General features: G+C 47.6%; 1 pseudogene across 1 annotated transcript in view; it reads left to right on the forward strand.

Moving 5' to 3' along the window:
* The window catches only part of LOC143387886 (E3 ubiquitin-protein ligase RNF213-like), a 51,413-nt pseudogene extending 46,364 nt beyond the window's left edge, over window positions 1–5,049 (forward strand). The window contains exons 37-42 of the transcript XR_013154901.1: window positions 36–226; window positions 968–1,917; window positions 2,382–2,569; window positions 2,886–2,967; window positions 3,751–3,785; window positions 4,961–5,049. The product of XR_013154901.1 is annotated as an E3 ubiquitin-protein ligase RNF213-like (transcript). The remainder of the gene's footprint in view (window positions 1–35; window positions 227–967; window positions 1,918–2,381; window positions 2,570–2,885; window positions 2,968–3,750; window positions 3,786–4,960) is intronic.
* Window positions 5,050–6,133: the final 1,084 nt, after the last annotated feature.

Below are 6,133 nucleotides of genomic sequence, written 5' to 3' on the forward strand. Positions count from 1 at the left end.
CCAGGCACTAACCAGCTTTCTCCTTGCACTCTCAGAGCTGGCTGAGGAACAGCAGTGCTACCTGCGCCATGTCCAGCAGTTCTGCACCCAGGCAGGGAACGACTGGTACGGCATGTACCTGGTCCGGAGGCTCGCGTGCCTGCGTGGGATGGAATTTGTGAAAAGCCTCTCCAGGGAAGGCCATTGGTGCCAGTGGGTGTTTCCCAAGGGAGTCATTGCACAGCAGGTGAGATTCAGGTCCCTGGCAGAGTGGGCAAGCTATGGGTACTACTCCTCACCCTCCCAGCCCTTACAACAGGCAGGACACAGGCAGGCATCTGGTCCTTGGTCTCTGCTTCAGGGTGGGCTTAGGCCACTTGCTATAGGGCAAAGGTAGGCATGGATACATGTGTGTGCACACTTGTGTGTGTTTCTGGTTCATTGTTTATCTAGGCTTCACTTCAGGGAAAGTGAAAGAGTATTTTTTTTTTTAAATATTTGCTTCCAGTAAATTAAAAGGTGACCTCTTGCAGGCTGTGTCTTGTGCTCTGTGCCAGGCAGAGGTGGGTAGAATTGAGAGACAAGTGTAATGAGTTTGGCTTTCAGGCTTCTCTGTTCCCAGTGCTCAAAAATTTGAAAATTTTTACTGTCCTAGGATTAAAAAATATGGCACTGCAGCTCTTGGCATCTTTAATATGACCAACTGGGACTCAAAGATGACATGTTTTTTGTCACCTCGTTTGGGGTGGTGCCATGTGTAGAGAAAGCAAGAAGCTCCAGGGTCAGCCTCCCTCCTCCCTGGGCTCTCCAACCCTGTGGAAGCCATGCTCCTGAAGACGCCCAGGACTGTCATGCCTGGACCCTACAGGGAGTCCCAGCTGAGCTCCCTCCAGCCTCCAGTGGTGTCTGCTGTCTTTCTTAGCCTATGGAGATGGGCCTTGCAGAACACCTCAACCCACTCCACCATGACTAACCCTTTGAGCTGCAGAAAGACCACACGGGCCAGATGGACCAATACCTGGTGCATGGGGACAAGTACAAGGCACTTCGTGACGCAGTGGGCAAAGCCATGCTCGAGTGCAAGGTCTCTGGCCTCGAGGATGCTCTTATGGTAGGATGGGCTCAAAGATTCTCCCTGATGCAGGTCGCCCCCGACCTTAGTTATGTCAAAGGATGCAGATGTGGTGGAGAGGGCCTCTGAACAGCTTCTAGAGTGACACTATATGCCAGGAGGCAGATGCCCATGGTCTCACTGGTAAGTGAAAGATGTCAGGACAATTAGCAAAATCCATAGCTGTATGGATTCACAATCCACATATATGCTTATGTGTCTATTTTGATGTTGATACAGGGATTTAGGATTCTAATCTTTTAAAAATATTTTAGCTGTAGATGGACACAATACCTTTATTTTATTTATTTATTTACTTTTTATGCAGTCCTAAGGATCAAACCCAGTGCCTCACACGTGCTAGGCAAGAGCTCTAACACTGAGCTACAACCCCAGCCCCAGGATTCTAATCTTTAAATTGTTCTGGTCTTGCTTCCTTTTTGAGTCCCTGTTTATCTGGGCCTTATGCTGGAAAGAAGAAATAGAAAAACTTCTCAGGAAACATTTCCAAGACCAGTGAAGTAGTTGGAGGAGAACAGGTGCTGACTTCTGTTTCTCCATCATGACTGCCTGGCCCTTGTGCACTGAGGTTAACCTGAGCATGTCTCATGAACTCATAGCCACAGTCATGTGCGTGGAGGGCCATGGTGCGTGGCCCATGGAAGGTTGCTCCAGGTAGCGCTGTGTAGCTTCTGAGTGCTCGCTCCACGCTCCACCCACAGGCCTGCAGGAGCCCCGGAGCTCAACAGGCCGTCTACCTGCTGCTGTTCCGAGAAGTGGCTGCTCTCCACTGCTCCCACAACTTGAACCTTCATCCTAAGCCAGAGGTGAGTGACACATTGGGGCTTGAGTTTAGTCTCATGATTAGGAGGGACTTTCTGAGCACAGTAGAAGTCATAAACTTTTATTTCCTATCAGGATAATAGAGGGTGTACCCTTGTTATGTGGAAGAACTATTTTCTGTTAACCCTAAATCTTACAGTCTCAGGAACATTACCTAATGTTTATCAAAACAGAGTGTTGAGATCTGCACTCAGGAATGAGGTTGCTGTGTTTTTATATGAAAATTCTCTTTTCTGAAGAATTTCTCCTCCATTAGTAATCCTTTAAATATATTTACCTTGATATTTGATGTGCACTCAGTATTGAAATATGTGACTTTCAAAGAGAAAACCCTAAGTTCACACAGTATTCTTCTTTGACATATCCTAACATGAAAAACATCTTTCATGCCATCAATGCGAGGCTGTGAGCAGGTTCGTTGAGGACAGCAAGATCCTGTCTCCTCCAGGGGTTAGGCCTTTCGCAGCATCCCTCGTGGCCAACACTCTGCCCTTGCTGAGCGTGGGCCCTGGTGCTGACAGTCTTGAAGGAACAGTGACAGAAATGGCTGTTCACACTGTGGCTGTCCTTCTGTGTGGACAGAGCAAAGTCTTGGTGCCCCTGAGGAACTTGGCCTTCTCCCCAGCCAGCATGGTGGTAAGCTGCATGATGATGACTTTGGTTTCACAGTGAAACTTCAGGGTTTTTCATGTTGAGACCTGGCCTGTGACTGTGGGAACTCTCCGACTTGTCCATCTTCTAGATTCTCTGCCCTGTTGCCCCACTTGATCCTTCAGCACAGTGCTGGTGAAAACATGCCCTACCCTTTGCCAGTTCACACAGAGCTGTTGTTCATCCTCTGTAAACAGCTCTCGAGCTGAGAAGAAATTTTGTCACTCTGTCCCTCTTCCTGGGTTGCAGCTGCAGCCCACAGGCTCACTCAGCAGGGCCACTTCTGCTCTTGGTCTTTCAGAATGCTTTTCTTCCAATGATGCCTGAAGACCTGCTGGCTCAAGCCCAGAAGTGGGAGGGTCTGGAAGGCATCCACTGGTATAGTGAGTATCGGTGTAAGAGGAAGGGTCTCACTCCTCTCAGCTTGGAAGGTCAGCCTGTGGCCATGCCAGACATGAGGTTGTACTTGGCTTCACAAGGTTCTGCTGTGAAGGCCCATGTCACCTGCCTCCTCCTGGTGGTTCAAGGGCCACAGTCTTGGCTGGCTAGATGACCAAATCATTTCCCTGCATAGTCATGGGACAAGACCCTTTGGAATGCACTGTTGCTCGGCAGAACATGCCATTTAGAATAAGGGGGACCTGGGGACCATGCTGAGGCTCATTCAAAGGCTAGTCACAATCCAGGGGTTTTTGACCCAGAGAAAGCTTCCTGTAGTCTGGACCTGGGAGACAGCCATATAACCTCTGACTTTATGTGAGTTATGCTGTTGCCTTGAGTAAATAACCTTCTAAAACTATTTTTTAAGTTGTTCTAAATCATTCTCTTGCCATAAAAGGAAAAATCCAAGAGAATATAAAAGTATAAAACACTATCCCCCCCGCCACTAAGTTACCCCTGGTGTGTGTATGGAATCTAACCTCTCTCTGAAAGCTAAATGCAGACATTTTTCACTGATGACATGTGTTCACTGAGCTCCAGTTTACTTGACATGTCAAGTAAACTTAGCTGATGGCATGGCTCAAGGCTTCTGGTGAGATCATGAGGACATGGGCTGTGTGTCCTGTTGGTCAGGGCTAGAGAGGAGGGCAGTAACTTCCCCTTCCCACATAGGTCATTTGGTGGAGACTCACTAGCTAACATGTGTCCTATTGTTCTTTGAACAGCTTGTCCCTATGGTCATCCGTGTTCTGTAGGAGAGGTGAGCCATGGTGTTTGGGGGAGGCTCAAAATGTGCATTTCCCATCTGGGAGGGGAAGGAGGGCCTAGGGAATGAGGGAGACATAGGTGTACTCTGAGGGCTACTCAGGGTGTTCCAACTGAGTGTCTAAATGGCACTGTGAACATGATTCTTTCCTGCAGAACTGTCTGTGCATTGTAGGATATTTAGCAGCATGCCTAGCCTCAGCTCACTGGGTGTAGCAGCACCCCCTAGCCCAGTGTGATGCCCAAGAATGTCTGCAGGCACTGCCCAAGTCTCCTGGGATGCCATGGTGCTGCTGGCTGGGAGCCCTACCTCCCTCCCTGGCCCTGCAGCAGGGCTCAGCCACACAGACCCTCAGCTGGTTCACTAGTCAGAGAGGAATGTGGACTAGAGACCAAAGGACAGGAGAGGACAGGAAAGACTTACGGGTGATGAGCCCTGGGAGACAAGCACATGCTGCTCATCTGGGACTCCAGGGCATCTCCCGGGCTGCTCTATCTGCACTTGCTGAGCAACATGCTGCTGCTGGACTAGACTTATGTGTGCTGCTCCCTAAAGTGAACAGGATGCTCCTTGATGTGACTTCCCTTCCTGACTCCCACTTGCTTCCTTGTCTGAGGAGTGAAATAAGAAGAGATTCCAGGGCCCCTCTTATCACTGAGTTCTGTGGTCTGAGCACTGCAGCTGTTGGGGCCTGCTGTGGCTGTGATTCATAGCATGTAGTGGGGTGCCATTTAACTTGGAAACCTGGGCCCATTAGTGGTGGCAAATCTTATGGTTGGGTTTTTTTGGTTTTGTCCAGTGGATGTGAGGAGGTCTGCTTAGAAGTTATTAACACCATCATTCCTGGTGTTAGATAACGATGCTCTAGAGGCTGGCATGCTAGACAGGGATGGAGAAGGTGGTGAATAGGAGAAAGGAAGATGGGGCTATACACACTAGTCACTCTACTTGGGAGTAAAAAACTTTATTTTTGGAAAGTGAAGCCACATTTGCCCATGAACAGTATATGTGGTTAAGTGCCCACCCTCTCCCCAGGGCTCCTTCTCCTCCCTAACACACACATGCACCAGATGCAGTCTGTGGCACACACCACCTCCTATGCAGGGTGGCTTCTGCACATGTACCAATGCTGGATGCAGTGCTGACTGTGTGTCCTACCTATGTCCCAGTGTGGCAAGCCGATGTAGCAGAGCTTCTGTGTTGACTGTGGTGCTAAAATAGGAGGTATCAACCATAGACCTCATGCTGGCTTCCAAAGTATCAGGTATGTGGACTCAGCTTCCATCCCTTGGAGCCTGAGGCTCTGGGCTGTCCATTCCAGCAGATGAATCATATGAATTATAGGATCACTAACACCACTGTTCTACATCTGGTCTGTGTCATGTTGGGGATCCACATCAAGCACATCTGTAGTCATGTAGTGCTGAAGCTTTTTGGGTTTTTTGCTTTGTTTTATTTTTGTGGTACTGGGGATGGAACCCGAGGCCTCACATATCCTAGGCAAGAGCTCTGCCATTGAGTTGCACCCCTTCCCTGTTTTGTTTTTTTTAATTTGAGAAAAGTGAAAGAACATGTAATCAGTGTTTTTTAGAAACTTTTTTAGATGTAGATGGATAGAGTGTCTTTATTTTATTTTTTCTTTTTTTCACATATAGAGCACAATTTTTCATATCTCTGGCTGTACACAAAGTAGAGCCCCATCCTTCGTGTCTTCATACATGTACTATTTTATTTATTTTTATGCGGTACTAAGGATTGAACCTAGTGCCTTACATGTGCTAGGCAAGCACTCGGCCACTGAGCTCCAGCTCGGACCCTGTAATCAGTCATATTAACTACAGCCATTCCTCCATATCTGTGGAGACTTGTTTCCGGGACATTTTTCTCCATAGATACTCAGGTCCAGATGTTCAGTTCCTTTATATGTCATGGCAAAGTATTTGCTTGTGGCCTACAAATATCCTCCTATAAACCATTTTTTTTTTAATGGTACTGGGGACTGAGCCTAAGGTTCTTAAGCACTGAGCCACAACACCAGCCCTTTTTATATTTTATTTAAAGACAGGGTCTTGCTAAGTTGCATAGAATCTCACTAAGATGCTGAGGCTGGGTTTGAACTTGTGAACCTCCTACCTCAGCCTCCCAAGGCACTGGAATTACAGGTGTGCACCACTGTACTTGGCCTCTGTAGATAACAGTTCTACTTCTTACTTCCAGATTGCAATCCATTTTATTTATTTATTTATTATATTATTGCAGTGGTTAACAACTGGGGTGACTTTTTTCCCCCAAGGGAAAATGAGAATATGTCATTTTCTTGGTTCACAGTCCAGTTCTTGCTG

This window comes from Callospermophilus lateralis, unplaced genomic scaffold, assembly GCF_048772815.1.
Source record: "Callospermophilus lateralis isolate mCalLat2 unplaced genomic scaffold, mCalLat2.hap1 Scaffold_143, whole genome shotgun sequence".
In the NCBI taxonomy this organism is placed as follows: Eukaryota; Metazoa; Chordata; class Mammalia; order Rodentia; family Sciuridae; genus Callospermophilus; species Callospermophilus lateralis.